Here is a 17,020-nt window from a genome sequence, read left to right as displayed (position 1 = left end):
GTTAAAAAATAACTTCGAAGAAAAAGTAAGAGAGTTCTCAGATATGTTGGACGCTGACATACATCCTGAGGATAGCGCTTCAAATGTAAGCACTAGGATGTCTGAGAGCTCGTCACGGATAGTTGCACAAATTAACCTACAGCTCAGAAGAGAAGAGCTCCAGATGCAAGCCGAGGCCGAAGCGAGAGCTGCTGAGGCCGCCGCGAGAGCTGAGGCCATACGAGTTGAGGCTGCCGCGAGAGCTGCTGAGTCCGCCGCGAAAGCCGAAGCGAGAGCTGCTGAGTTCGCACTCAAAGACGCTCAGTTGAGGGCTGAACAACGTAAGGAGGTAGCTTTAGCTGAATATCGATCAGAGGCGGGCTCCCGGCGTAGCTCTAAAAAGGGATCTTCTAGGCATTCCAGAAGTGAACATCAATCTCGGTTAAATTTACATAACCTTTTCCAGACGCCTGTTCAATCTGTAAGTGGACCAGTACAATCCACATGTTTTCAAACTGTTTCAGGAGGTCTCGGGGCCGCAGCGAAGGATCTTCCGAAGGATCTAAAGCCAAAGCCTGCGAATTTTAGCCGAACTCTTCCCCCAGAGCGTACAGGTCACGAGGCCGCTGATAGCAGTAATGCTTTGCCCCCTTCACAGTTTTCTGCGCCGCTAGTTTTTGATCGCCCAGCTACACGTAATTTGGGTGGTTGTGAGAGGCGTATCGCGTCTCCTGATTTTAACGTTTGTGAGGATCGTGATCGGGCTGTGCATGTGACTGAGCCCACTCAGCCCCTGAAGGGATATAGCTTGTCTTCTCCCGCTAAATCGAGTTCTCAACAACAGGATAGCTTTTTTGAATACCAAAATAGTAGGACGTTTTTCGATAAGGCGGCCTTGATTGGTTACGATGGTAATAATATGCCATTTATCTTCTTTAAAAATTGTATTACGGCCTTGATGGCAGCTTCGCCCTTTAAAGGGAACTCGTTTGACATTGTTACAAGCAGCCTGTGTTAGAACAGCTGCGCAAACGATTGCTAATTTGGTTTCCGACACTCCTGGCTTGTCAGAGGAAGACAGGATAGAAATGTCGTTAGCTCGCTTGTCCCAACGTTTTGGAGTTCGTGGAGGTCTTTTCGCCGAACCGGAAATTAGAAAGTATCGCTATGGTAGCAAATTGAATTCAATCTCTTCCAGTGATTTGAAAGAGTTTAAAGATGAATTGTCGCAGTGTTTGCTTTACGCGCAAGCTTATGGTCAGCGTGATAAATTAGAAGGACGTTTTGTTTTGGATTTGGCTAAGCGACTCCCGTTTGACGCTAAGCAGCGTTATCTTGACTTTTTAGGTGATCAGTATGGTGGCACTGATGAGCCTACTTTTCAGAGTTTGTTTGAATTTGTAGTTCGGGAGGAAACGCGTAAGTCGACTGATTTTAGCATTATGCTAATGGGCGATTCTGGTGAGTCGCAGCATTTTAAAAAGTTTGGCAAAGGAAAATTGCCTTCATGTCCGGTTAGGCAGACGTCGGTAAAACCCCATGATGATGTGATGTCAGGGAGTTCGCAGTACTCGACTGCTGTTGGCGCACCGCGTGGTGGTGAAGCCAGACGTAAAAACCTACCGGCATGCATTTGTTATTCGTCACATGGTCAAGTTGAATATCATTTTTTGTCTAACTGGAAAGAATTTTTGCGCTTGACACCTAAAGATCGGAGAGATGTTATTGTGAAAGCTGGCAAATTCTTGAATTGTTTGCGCCAGCATATGGTTAGGGATTGCGTTCATGCAAACAACTGTCGTAAGTGTGGGCCTAACAACGATAGGAAACACTATTTTCTTCTGCATGATTTTTATGTGACGCCACGTGATTCTCTGGATTCGATCGGCAAAGATGATGCTGGTGCCAGAGTTCCTGTGCGTAATGTTAAGATTGGAAATGTTAAAGCAGCTTGTAACCGCATTACTGCTGCTTGTGTTTTGAATCCAATGACTGGTAAATCGAAGTTGGTGTATTGTCAGCATGATCCTGGTTCGCAGTTGACGTTTGTTTCGAGTGATTTGGTGTGCGAACTTGGCGTTAAACCGTATGATAAAGCGTCGTTTAAAATGGACACTTTGGCTGGTCAGAAACCTACTTGTGCTAACCTTGTTAAACTCAACATCCAGTCGTTAGAGACGGATGAACTGTTTTGTGATATAACCTCGGTGGTAAACCCAGCTTGGGCTGACGATGTTAAAACTTTACCGCATAAACAAGATTTAAGTGGTTTCCGTCATTTTCATGACGTGAATATGTTTCATTTGAATGATTGTAGTACTGTAGATGTACTGATTGGCAACGACAACGCTTATTTGATGTGGGCCAAAGAAGAGCGTGTTGGTGAAAATCGTAGTGAACCGCATGCTTTGCTCACTCCTCTCGGTTGGTTGGCTTGTGGTGGTAAGTCACCCTTAGATGAAAGCGTTGCTAATGTGTGCAGAGTGCAGACGTCTTCAGAGTCGGATGTCATCTCTGGCTTTCAGCGTAAAATTGAGTCTCGTAATATGGAAATAGCAGACCTGAATAAAGTCATTCAGGATTTGACGTTGCAAAATGAAACCTGTGAATTGTCTCGCACAACTGCCCATAGGAAACCCTTTTTTGATTGCGCTTAGACTATCTTGGACCTTTAACCTTTGTTGAAGGTAGAAGTCACAAAAAAGCTTGGGGACTCTTGTTCACATGTATGGCATCTCGCGCTATTCATGTTGAGCTGGTTACGTCATTGTCGCTGAGGGATTTTTTACTTGCCTTTACGAGGTTTACAGATTTACGTGGGCAGGTTAATGCTATCTATTCCGATAATGGAAGTACCTTTCAGGCAGCATCTAAGAAGTTACCCGAGTTGATAGAATCAGCTGAATTTCACAACGCCCTGAGACAGAGAGAGATAAACTGGGAATTTATACCTCCGTATGCTCCGCCGCAAGGTGGCGCCTGGGAGGCAATGGTAAAACAATTTAAAATTGCATTTTTTCACATTTTGGACTCTTCAATACGTAAGCCCAATTTCATTGAACTGCTTACGTACACAGGCAGTGCCGTTCGGATCGTGAACGAACGCCCTTTGGTACCTTTGAGTGACAACCCTAGGGATTTTACTGTCATCACCCCTGCCTCACTTTTGACCCCATACTTAGACCCATACTGTGCTGTTGGGAAACCACATGATCGTGACCAATTAAGAAGGGATTATCGGTTCAATTTGTCACTTTCTCAGCAGTTTTGGAGTAAATGGATCGATTTTTACTTGCCAGGTCTTCAGGGCCGGAAAAAATGGTTAAAAATGGCCGAGAATTTGGAGCCTGGTCAACTTGTAGTGGTGGGTTCTCTCCAAGACATTGGTAAACGTGGGAAGTATCAACTTGGGAGGGTGCATGAGGTAGTTCCACAAATTAGGAAAGGGAAGCCTGTGGTTCGTAGAGCCAAAGTTGCCGTCTGCAACTATGATGAGAGTACAGGGAAAGTGAAAGTAGACTACGTGTTGAGAGATATTTCGTGCTTCGCCACCGTAAAGAACACCTAAGTGTTAGGGTTTGAGCCTGGTTTTGTCTGCGGTGGCCGACACTTGTCTGAGACCAGAACAGTCGGTTATTATCGCAACCATTGTACATAGCGTCATTTTAGCGTGTACCTATGGTACCAATTTCATGTATCGTCGTGTATTATTCGTATTGCTGTTCATTCTTTGCATGCCTTTTGTATTTGCGTATTAACTTAACTCGACCTGTTATCAGCCGGGACCTGATGGTCCCGCCCTTCACTAGTTTTGAAATTTTATATAGAAGGAATTCTCCTAAAGCGCTGATATTTCTTGACTTTTACTTTTTATCATTTGAGCATCGTTTAAACCTAATTTGGTTATTTTTGGAACATTATGTGGTTCACAATAAGCATTTTGTCACAGGTTGTTCAGAAAATTTGTCTAAATTCCTATATTTTGGCAATCGGCCTCGAAATGACTCATCGCTTCTGCTATAGTGTACACAGTGGCCGCAGTCAACCGCGAGTCAAGTCATCAATCACACATTTAAACTTAGAACTAAACGCAATGGAACCCATAGTGTAATTTATCGTTTTATCTAAATCCCAGGCAGTTTTTGTTGCGTCATTGCACAATCTCGGCAAGTGAAGTTGACCAGTTTTTACGAAGATTCGACGTGTTCAAAACATGAAAAGCAAACTTTGGCTACTAGGAATAATCCGTTACTTTAGTTTAGTATTTACACTTTGCTACTTCTGAAAAGAAAAACAGGGCTAATCACAACCGAATCATCAACCACAGTTATCCACAAAGCGTTGTACCATTATGTGTAGACGACATCAGAGGAACGGGTTATTCCAAAAAAAGAAATAATCTCGGCAAAGTTTCTGATCGTCGCTCCAAATGCAATATGCCTTTTTGCACAAAGCACATATTGAAACTATGTATGTCATGCCATTCATGACATGTAGGCTACAGTTGAGAAGGAGCGATCTTCCCGGCGTAAGCACTACCTGACTACTCACAACAGAACAGCGAGCATTGTGTTTCTCTAAATGCTTGTAAACTGAATTTTTCATAACTCCACGATCATTTGTGTGTTGAACCAGAATTGTGGTACATTTCATTTTTAATTATGTAAAAGTAAAATTAACTATTCTTACATTGTCTCGACATTGCCAGACTCAAGTTAAACAACCCAGACAGAAAAACCAGTCATTTTTACATTGATTCAACGTCTGAAAAATGACGGGTTTTGCTGTCTGGGAAATTTAGCTAAAAGCAGCAGCCCAGGCAGAAAAGTTGGCTTTTATATCGTTTCAACGTTTAGCTACATTGAAAAGTATCAAAAAGAAGCTTTTTTTCTGATTCTAAAACATTTTGGCAGGTTGAAATGAAAGCTACACTCTATGTTATGAAATGAAACGCCTGAAAAAACAGCTGACTGGAAATCGTGTTACCTATACTTCTAACCCAGGCAGTAAATCAACCACTTTCAACAATGATTCGACGTCTGCAGACGTTAAATAAATGTAAAAAGGACCAATTTTGCTGGCTGGGAAAGAATGTGATAACCTAGAGTTCTTTCAACCAGAAAATCAATCTGCGAAGGTTGAATCAATGTAAAAAAATGATTTGCTGGCTGGGACGCGACAACTATTTTATGCTTTCATTCATCTTGATTTGTCATGAGAGATACTGCGATGCTAAGCAGCCATGACCACATGTGGAGAACCTATCAGTGCAATTCATCACAATAAACTCAAAATCGGTTGATGTAGTATGAATATGAAAAATACTGTATTTATTGTAGGAAAAAATAATTTGTTTCAAAGTATTTTTTTGAATGGTCACAAAACCATCAAAATTAAAATTCGAACGAAGAAAATCGGACATAAAATGACTAAATGCCAGCAAAATTCGCGTTTTTAGAGCTTTTTTGCAACATATGTCTTCAGAATACACAAACTAAGCATTTATTTCGAAAACAAATAATTACAATATAAAATAAAAGCATTTGACTATGTGCATGCCAATTTTCTCAAATGTGCGATATTTAGCGGCTGAGTTATAACCCATTAATCAGGGCGTGGCCAAATGGTCCCGTCTCGTGCTTTTCGCTTGTCTTTGACACGAATACCAGAAAGGGTTAAACGTGAGTGACTCAAACAATTTGTGTATCATGTGTTTTTATTCATTGGCTCACAATTGTCGTCAATTCTTTTTTAGTTATGCCATGTCAGACTGTCATAACTAGGGGCCGCTATGTTCCAGACAATTGTTCACCTAATCAAACGTCATATAAAAGCGTTCAGGTCTACTGAATCTTAGCGTATTACGTCATGGAATTTTTCCTAAAAATGAGCCAAAATTGCACCATCGTTCGTAAGACTTGTGTCAAACCTGTTTAAACATGAAACATTGGATCACCACTTTTGAACACCTGTTAGAATTGCGTGACAATGTCTTTCATTATTGCGTCACAGTTACTGTTTACGTGAGTTTGAGATATCGCAAATTATTCTAGTCATTTTAAAATTGTTGCTTGAAGAGGTTGGTCGCATGTTTAACTGTTTTGCTTAGTGCTTGTCAGCTGGACGAAAATTTTCGTCTTTTATCCAAGTAATCTGTTCTGTAGTGACAAGTTTTTAGTGGTGTATCGCGTTGCACCCCATTTTCGACAGCTTTGAGGCTATTTTTACAGAAATACAATTCTCGAATAGACGTTTCCTGAAGAGTGTTTCTTTTCGGTCATTACATACAGACGAACGGATCTGGGAATCTTATGTTACAATTTTCCCACGAAGAGATTATGGTTTACCGCTGTGACCAATAGCTTTTTCACAAAGCGAGCAACCGGGCTTCAAACACAAGCAAATAGCGCCCGATGACTCGTTGCATTTCCGAATCGAAGCAAGTATACAAGTCTCCCTCGGTCTTCGATCATCATATGGCTTTATTAAATTAGTTGTAAGTTGCTTGTTTCTGCTTCGATTTTAACAATTGAACCATTGCTGGAAAGCACAACCTATCGTCTCCCAAATAAAGCTAAGCCAGATTCTAGAAGTTAAAAATATTTTCTAGGTAAAGAGTTGAACTTGACCGAGTTTAACCATTTATACGAAAAATACCTTCAAAGATACCAGCATTTAATAAACGCTAATTTAAAGAACATATCTCTGTCTATTTACAAGCAAAAGTTGAGGTTGATAGCTTTTTCACAAAGCGAGCAACCGGGCTTTAAACACAAGCAAATAGCGCCCGATGACTCGTTGCATTTCCGAATCGAAGCAAGTATACAAGTCTCCCCCGGTCTGCGATCATTTTATGTCTTTATTACATTAGTTGTAAGTTGCTTGTTTCTGCTTTGATTTTAACAATTGAACCATTGCTGGAAAGCAGAAGCTATCGTCTATCCAAATGAAGGTGAGCCAGACTCTAAAAGTTAAAAATATTTCTTAGGTAAAGAGTTGAACTTGACCGAGTTTAACCATTTATACGAAAAATACCTTCAAAGATACCAGCATTTAATAAACGCTAATTTAAAGAACATATCTCTGTCTATTTACAAGCAAAAGTTGAGGTTGATAGCTTTTTCACAAAGCGAGCAACCGGGCTTTAAACACAAGCAAATAGCGCCCGATGACTCGTTGCATTTCCGACTATATCACGAAGAGACTTTATACTCGAGCTCAATGAATGTTTGTGCCACCAACTACAAAACAACACAACTATTGTCATGACACCTTAGTCAAGTAAACGCAGGAAATGCTATAGATTCTATAACATAGCTATCAACCTAAAAAGCTATCAACCATGCTTTTTATCGTCATGGTTGACTAATTTCACCCCACTTTTCTACTATTTTTTGGTGGATACCTCCTCCCTGACGTCATCGTCTTTTTAACCAAAGGGGGAGCTTGTAAACCAGCTTAGAACGACCAATTAAAGATAGATTGCCTATTTAAGCGTTCATAATTGAAGTAATCACTTGCTAAACAAAAAAACTAAAGATCGTTAAAACAGTTTGTCTGATAGCTCAGTTGGTTAAGCACCCAACTTTGTGCAAGCAGAAACTGGATGATCAAGCAGCGTTAGTTTGACTCTTGAGATTTGTTTTTGAGCAATGCATATAAGGACTGTTCTCCATTTATTGACCCTTACTGGATAAGATACTTCACAGAAAACAACACTTTCATAAACAGAAACTTCACGTTGCCAATCTTGATGACAAACTGAAGAGTCTGTTACAGTACGGTAGTTCAAAACCTCTACATTGCAAAACTGCCAGGACTCAGCTTTCAAGAAAAGTTTTCTCAGTCCGAGAATAAATATACCATAACACTCTAACAAGCCAAGTTGAGAACTTGGCCAGACAATCTAACCCCTCGCATGTGGCTTAAACTTTTCTGAATGAAAGTTTGAATAATAATTGATTGTGGAAATGTTTATCCTCAGATTGAGTAAGCCTCTATCAGGGATACCTAAACAACCGGGATGCGAAACTCCGTTTGACCGCTTAACAACAGTAGGGCTAATGCCAAACGGCGATGCAGCTGTTTTTAAGCGTACATCTGATGCAGAACTTTCTGCAGTTTATGTTTAAAACATTCTAGAAACACTAATACTGGCATTACATAGACTGGAAGCAATATTGGTTGACTACATTTTCTTTTACACCATCAAACTATTACAAACACAATAATTCAAAAGTCAAATAAGGATGAAAAATCACTTCTTAGAAAATTAAAAACACATAATAACAAGTCGACTACGAAAACCTAGAGGTTTAAGCGGCAGTTTTGTTGGAGCTGGCACTCGTAACTTTTCGCAGTTTTCTAGCCATAATTGCTGGTGTTTGATGTTTTGGTGCGTAGAGCCGTTTGAGTTCGTTTTTGGCAAAACAGTTACAAACTATCTCCAAAATTAGTTCAAAATTACAGTGTTATCCTACGCAGTTATGGCGTGGCATAGCACAATAATGGGAAGACTCATGTGCAACATTTTTCACTGCTGCTATATGCAGAGCGCTGATTAACAACTGATATCATTTTGGATTTGGCCAAGTTAAAGTTCCTAAAACTGCAATGAGTAGTCTTACCAGTACAGAGTCTTACCAGCCCACTACCTGCTTCGGTATTGAATTTGTGCTGGTCAAGTACTAACTAGCTTGTTCTACCTAATCTGCTGTAGCTTTTAATTTATTCTTGTGATCTTCCAGTACAGCAGTGAATAGGAACAACGAAACGTGAACTGCTGTCTAGCATCTGCTTACTGTTGACAAAATCACATGTCACCGCGACGTGCGCACTCCACGACATGAAGATAGCCCTACTGTTGTTACGATCAAAGCGGAGAATCCGTTAGTTTCGCATCCCGGTTTGTTTAGGTATCCCTGGCCTCTATAAAAGCTTAACCTCGGCTGTTGCACATAGCCTACTTGTAACTGGCTTTAAATTAGTTACATTAGGCAAGATAAAAAGTCACTTGGGTTATGAGATATGTACTTTGGTACTAGAACACCACTTTGGTACGGTACTCACTAAAACGTTACAGTAATTTAGATTGTAAAAATGTTGCATTAATTTTGCTAATTATATTTTGATATCTGATCAATATTTTCGTGGGAATTTTTACCGATTAACCCTTAATTATGGCTTTGATTTCAAAGCCAACCGTTAAAAGTTCATGTTTTGCCAAGTAAATATCTCCCAGGAAAAATTTCTTGAAAATGTCTATTATATCCTGGTACCGTCAGGGCCGGATTTAGCTGATGGGGGGCCTGGGGCACTTTTAGATCGGGGGGCCCCCGTGCAAAAATTTTTTTCAAGCCTACGGCGCGAAAAACCATCTCTACGTCCACAGTAGCATCAGTCCAGTACTGCACAGCATTTTGCAGAAACTTTAAAGGCCAAAAGGAAAAAAATAACACAAAATCACATTTTTTCCACATAGGGGGGCCTTCAAAAGTCGGGAGGCCCGGGGCAACTGCCCCCTCTGCCCCCCCTAAATCCGGGCCTGGGTACCGTAGTATATAAACATCTGGGGTGGATAATTTTTCAGTGGATTTTTTATGATAACCACACACATGTTTTACTAAACTTCAAAGTAAAGTTGTCCATGCTGTAAAGTGGCCAACAATTCCCATGATTATCGCAATAAGGAAACCATACAAGATTGTGATGAAGACCACTATAGATATAAAATTTTTTGCATGAAATGGCTATAATCATGGTGCCGTAGCCTAAGTATGATATAGCTTTTTTACAGAATGTTGGATTCCATCAGAAATTTGTGAATTCTGGTTTAAGCAGGAACTTTAATATCGCAGCTCTGGTACATCTCTACTTAAAATGCTTATAACTTTGGATTTCTATGCAATAAAACTGTTTATTTGTTAGAAATAAACCTCATACTCAGTGGCGTATCCTGATTGATTTTCGTAGGCATGCAATAATTGCAATGGAAGGAGGGTCATAGCCAGTGTAGGGGGGTCTGGGGGCATGTTCCCCCAGGAAAATTTTGCAAATTTGCCTTAGGTTTTATAGCTTTTCTTGCAATCTGAGCCTTACTTAGCTGATAATTGTTTGAGCTGTTTTGCAAAAAATGAAGTTTGGAATGCACCATGAATCCAATGTCTTAATTTTATATCTTTATCCTGCACTGCAGGAAAGCGGACTTGAAGCGTTATGCAGCGGTGTATGGCCTTCAGCCAGGGATAGCCTTCAGCATACACCCGACCCGTTTTCTTGATGATCTTTTAAACTACTGTGCTTAGGTCTCAAGTAAGCTTATATCATACTATCTACAGTAGAAAACCGCAAGGACTTAAACTATGAGAACCAAAAAAAAAAAGGCCAAACAAATGCCAATCGGAAAACTAAAAAAGACCAAGCGTCCAAACACTTTTTAAAAACTCCAAATTTCTGAGATTTAGCCTTAAAAAGACCAATCTGGCAACCCTGTCTCGAGATCATGATTTTTGGTTTGCATGCAATTTTAAATCTGCATGCCTTGGTTCCATTTGCGCCACGCTGTTGTAAAAGAGCGGCGAATAGGCAAATTGTATTATCATAGATATCTTACATAAAAGATATAACATCTTAATAATATCTTACATATATGTAAGATATCTATGGTATTATCAACGCATGCTGAGCTCGTCTCAGCTTGCAGAGTTGCCAGGTTAAGCAAAGTTTTCAAATTTTGAAAACGAACAGTTGTTTCGAATAGACTATTGAAATTAAGAGAGCGAGGTGGTTCTGCTATTAACATTTTCAATTTCTACGCATAAATTTGTTGCTTCTGAAAGATTTCTGATTTCATCAGAATTGTAAGGCATGCAGTGCATGCCTTGCATGCAGTGCATGCCTTGCATGCATGGAGAATACGCCACTGCTCATACTGTTCTTCTTTATTGACAGCAACTACAGTAGCCTACTACTGCTAATCTTGGGTCGACTACTCTACTACACACAGAATAGGACTGTTAAACTTATAGTAATGGTAGGTAGGTTTTTGCTAGCATGTGTGTAGGCTACAAGTACAAGCAAGGCATTATGAAACGGGAAAGTGCTCTGAAAGTTACAGCCTCCGAGCACGTTAACGACTAAAAATCACCCACATGGTACAAACATGGTACATAACCTCATAGCCTTAATTAGCCTACCTCCCCCTCCGGCACCACCACCAGGGTTGCCAGGTCCACTTATGGAAAAAATGCCAAACAACTGGTCAAAAAATGCCAACTGACCTCAAAAAATGCCAAATAGGCAAACCGCTGCAAAATCGAAGGTTTTTTCATTAAGGAGTAATAGATTTGTTGAAAATTGAAAAAAACTCAGCCTACACGTACTGCTAGTGCACAACCTAGCTATCTTCATTCATTGTAGGACGGGACGCGCAACTCCGTTGTTCCGCCAACATTAGAAGGGTCAATTTCCAATTTAACATTTTTTTTTCGCTTTGCTGCTGGCTTGCTTTCAACTAAAAACCTTAAATTACTTTAAAACCAACTTCACTCTTCTTATATAACCCATAAAAAGTACATTATGTTGTAAATTACAAAAAAACGTAACCCTTCTAATGTTGCGGATAAGCCAAAAGCGGATGTAGTTTCGCATTCCTATGATCTACAATCCCTAATTCATTGCTTGGCGAAGTTGTATGACGTCACTAGTGCAAAACTTTGTGAAGACAACGGAGGAAATAAAAATGTCCAAGGTTTTATTAAAATTGCCAATCACAATTAGTCATGTGAACAACGTTTAAAAGGTCAAATTAAAAAATCTCAAACAAAATTTTTTGGGCAAAAAAACAACAAAAAAGGCCAAAAATCTGCCAAATTTTGAAAAATTGCCAAACAGGATTTTTTCATGCCAAACAACATAAAAAAATGCCAAATTTGTGTAATTTGGCATTAAGAATGCCAACCTGGCAAGCCTGACCACCACAAATTGACATAAGCACAAAAAAAATTGGTGGATGTGTATAGGAAACCCCCAGTTTCGCGAAATTACAACAAAAATCTTGGGACTACAAAAATCAATCAGAAAGTTTTATTTGATTGGAGAAAACTCTACTCACTGTATATGGCAACTACGTAATGCATTGAATTGAATTTATTTATCTTTGTCGGAATACACCAGCAATGATAATGTTTAAAATAAAGTATGGGAACAAAATCAACATGGAAAAGGTAAAAAACCACAACAATTTAAGACGTGCATACGATGTGGATTTTAGCAAACGTAGCAGTAATACGAGATTAAAGTTAATTAGGCAAGGCCACCAAACCTGGCAACAAATTTTCATTGCATTTTAGTCGATCTGTCAATAGGCTAAATAATTAAAAAAAATTGACGTCGACCTCCAAATGATAGCCTACTAAGAAACTTAAGCTATTCTTAACAGCCTAAAGTAGGCTATAGGCTATCAGGACAATTCAAAGAAACCTTGATTTAGGCTAGCTAGTAGCTAACTACTAGCTAGTAATAGAGCTTCGATAGAGAGTTTGTTTTGTTAAACCATAGGCATACGAAGCCGAGCAACGTGATCAAGTTTAACATATTAAGTTTATTACATTTATAGAAACACAAAACTACGCAACAAATTAGGCTAAATATAAAACGTTTTCGACATCACAAGATGTCCTTTTCATGAATAATATAAGGTACCGGTACTCTGCCCAAATAAGGCCTGTGCCTAAATAAGGCCCACCCTTTTATATCTGGAAAACCAAAGCAAGCAAGGAACAGCTGTTGTAATCTAATTGGCTGCGATAATCATGTGAATGAACAAAAAAGTAATTTGGTTTCCTAGAAGAAGCCACATGCCAGCAGAGTTAGTTGTAAATTTCTGAAAGCTATCTTGCAGGAGTAAAATTTTGTTCTAATCTATCGGCGTGTTTTCGTAAGTGGTGTTTGTTTTCTACCTTTGTTAGAGTTTCAGGATATGCTAAAGGGTCTAAAGCAGTGGTTCCCAAAGTGGGCGCCAGCGCCCCCTGGGGGTGTTTGCGACTATGAAGGGGGCGCTGGCTATAAAGTGGGCGATTGGGGGGCGCTGAGAGTAAATCGGGGCAGTTACAAGAAAAGGATTGCAAAGCATTTTTTGTCATGTTTCGCTTCAAAGAAATACCAAAGACGGTGACTATAAGAGCTTTGTGGCAGATATCGTGGCAATTATGTTGGCAACGTCGCTTCGCAGTGCCTTACAAGTTAGTTGAGATCGTAACGTAACGCATACCGCAAGACGACAATTTGAAGCACTGCGATTACGCCAGTGTTGTACGCGTCATTGAAATAATTTGACGGCGTCAGCGTCAGCGCGAATTGCCTAAAAACTTTGCGGCGTAAAGGACTGCGTAAGCTCTTAAAGAAATTGACGGCGTCAGCGTCAGCGCTAATTTCTAGCGCTATTTTTTGCCAGCGTCTCATAAAACGAAAATATTTCAACCAAGTTCAGGCTAACAATAGCTATAAATAAAGAGCAGGTATTATGTTTTCAGACTGTATTGTAATTAGCTGCTCAGCCTATTAGTTATTTCCTTGCAGAAAAACAAACATTTCAAAACGTTTGTCTGACAATCTGCTGCGTTTGAGACGCATATTTAGGGGCGCCAGAGCAATTTTTGACTGGATGGGCACTGGGCAGGAGTATAAAAAAAGGGCACTTTTGTTGCTGAAAGGCCAATTTTTTTTGTAAGTTTTAAGATAAGATATAGCGATAATGCTCATCTATCAGCTCATTATCGAGTAATGATACAAGTGTCCGCTATACAAAGAACAATGGCACGGAAGGGCATCATGCTATTTTATAATGATGTAATATAACTTACTGTGATAGAGAATTTTGTGTCGAGAATATTATTTTGAGGCAAAAATAGAATATTATAATTAGGCTAAAAGCGAATAGCATAAATTTTTATATTGCAAAGTGTGCAGTAGCTTACATGACCTTAAAATGGCACCATTGCCCCCTCTTTCCTCCCCATCCACAGAAATTTGAGGGCAGGGGGGCATCCGCTCCCCCTGCTCCCCCACGCTTCCGGCGCCCCTACGCATATTGTCATTTCCAAGTGAAAACATGCGTTCCACAGCAGCGCTGGTTGGTATTGGTGTGTTGTATTTCAAAAACAAGTTGAAAACGTTTAGTCGGAAAGGTATCACTGTTCCAAGCGTGCTGTGATAGTTTAGCATGTATACATCTTTTAACGAGGTCCACTGCACCAACATCGCTCTTTTCAGGGGCATAGAGCCGTCACCTCCGAGATAACACGGTGGTGACGATAGAGCTCTTGAAATAAACTATATTCAACGTCCGCGATGCCATTCATGGATTTTTTGCATTCTGTCTCTGATCTCTCGTTCTCAATACATGGGTGATCACCATTTGGCGAACTTCTTCTGCATGTATTCCAGAGAGCCATTCCAACCAACGCAAAAGCCGTTAATTCAGATGAGTCGCGCTGGCCAGAATACATTGTGAAACTCTTATTGTGAAACGAGATTTTCCATGAAAACAAAAAATGACGCTTAGCGCTTGACGCTTAAAATCGGCAAAATAGTTGACGGCGCTATCACTTCCGTCAAATGAAAAATAAACTGACGGCGTCAACAAAAAGTTGACGCCGTCAAATGACGCCGTCAAATTGACGGCGTCAACGTACAACACTGGATTACGCAAATCTGGTCTTACAGTCCGAGATTATTTTGATCTAGCGTTCGTCTTAATTTATCTTTGAAGACTGTCATCAAAGCAGTGAATCAAATTAAAGCGCACGCTCTGAATAGGCTACACGCTTATTCAAACGATTGTGTAATGAGAACGATGAAGCTTTTGAGCGCTTACTACTCCACACCGAAGTACGATGGCTTTCCAAGAGAAATTGCCTTGCACGGTTTTAATCCCTGTTTGAAACTATCGTGGAATTTCTTAATAGTTGTGACCGTGGCCTTGCGAATGACGTCCTGGTTGTGAGAAATGATATCGCCTACTTGTCAGACATATTTTCCAAATTTAATGAATTAAAATTATCCCTTCAGGGTAACGAAATAAGCTCGTATTGTATCAGCAAAATTTAGCTAAACGAGAATTTTTCCAATTCTCAAGCTTGCATCAACTTGATACCAGTGACAAAGGCATATCTGATATTGATGTAGAGACGTACAGCAATCATCTTGAAGAAGTCCACAAAGGCATGGGAGTTCGATTCCAGGATGTATTCCAGTTAGAAATCCATGACTGGATAATCGACCCATTCTGTGATATTTCCGAACATGGAATTCTTGAGGAGGAACTGATAAAATTGCAAAGCGATTTTGCACTCAAACCGAAGTTCAATATCTCCTATTAATCGTTCTGGCTACAGAACCAAATCAAAGAGAAATACCCTCACGTGCGGAATCGGGTCAAAGTTTTTATCATTGCCTTTTCCAGCTCATACTTGATGGAGTGTGGTTTCAGTGCCGTAACAACGCTTTTGGGTAACAAAAGAAACTGTCTTGGCATAGTTAGACGGGGAGACTTAAGATTGTTCATATCCAAAGTGAAACCCGATAGCAAGAGGCTGATAGCATTGCACCAACCTCATCCGTCTCATTAGAATTGGACTTTAAGTTGTGATGAATGGAGAATAACTTTGGTTTTACTTTTTTGTCGAAGGGGGCGTTTGATACTCTGTTCGTTGTCCAGGGGGGCGCTATTAAAAAAAAGTTTGGGAAACACTGGTCTAAAGTTTCTTTTATTGTGGGCTTGTAAGGGATGTTAGGAAAAAGACAGTGCAGTTGATACCCCTTTACTGGCAGCTAACAAGCACAACCTCAGATCAAAACACCACAACCATGTGGTTGGGGCACAAAACAAATTAGGCCTACCTGTTTCCAGTTTTGCAAAAATTGGGTTTCGCTTTTATTAGGATTTGGAATTTTTCCATTTGATAAAGGCTACTGCTGACCATGTCTTTGCTCCAACAAGGGATGTCACCAACATTGACCATACAGTGGATGACCAAACTCACCTGCCATCACCGAGTCAGGACATGCTTTCACAGCCACCAAAAAGTTGTGGGATGTCTCCACAACTGTCAACAAGTCATGAGTTGTCCCCACAAATATCAACAAGTTATGGGACGTCTCCACAATCGTTAACAAATCATGAGATGTCTCCACAAATATCAACAAGTTATAAGATGTCTCAACAACCGTTAACAAGTCATGAGATGTCTCCACAAATCTAAACAAGTCATGGGATCTCTCCTCAACCATCAACAAGTCATGGGATCTTAACACAGCCCCCCACCCCCCATATCAACACCATGTCATAGCATTATGGCTACACCGTCAGCAAATACCCTAAGCAAGAAGCGGGAACAAAGAAAAAGGAGCATTATTATCGAGCAACAACTGTATCGAAGTCTCTGTTTGACAAGTATGGAAAAGGGAGAGAAAAGGCAAAACAAAAGGGGAAAATAGTAAATATGCAAAGACGTCCAAGTGTAGGAGATTGGTGTTGCACTCCTCAATGCTTTTTCAATTGCATCGGCATCTTCTTTTTCCCCACTGCTTAGTTGATCGTAGACCGCAAACGCAGGTCCATCGAGAAAAAGCGGAATGACGACCGCCAAATCTTTTAGGTTTAGCAACCTTTTTGCTAACTTAGCCTGCTTCAACCAAACTTCCACATTACTAGCACCGATGTATCTGTTCAAAACGTCCGTCGCTTAAAGTGACGGACAGCCCAGTTAAGGACCAACAAGTTGCACCCTTGGTACCCAGAAGGGCCCCAATTGTCATTGCTGACTGGGAACATTGTACTAAAATACAAACATCGAATTAAAAGCTAAAAGACCATTGACTGAAAAAACATTGACTAACAACCATACCCCTAACACTACCAAACGAAAAGAATACCAGTACTAGAAAATAATCTACTAGACAAACTGAAAGCAAAAAACATTCTAAAACTAATTAGGCTACTAACATTGTACCAAACCATTAACATTGAGTGAAGAGCTGA

The sequence above is a fragment of the Aplidium turbinatum genome, chromosome 2 (genome assembly GCF_918807975.1).
Source record: "Aplidium turbinatum chromosome 2, kaAplTurb1.1, whole genome shotgun sequence".
Classification (NCBI taxonomy): Eukaryota; Metazoa; Chordata; class Ascidiacea; order Aplousobranchia; family Polyclinidae; genus Aplidium; species Aplidium turbinatum.
The sequence above is the reverse complement of the archived record's forward strand: the minus strand, read 5'-3'. Positions refer to the sequence as shown.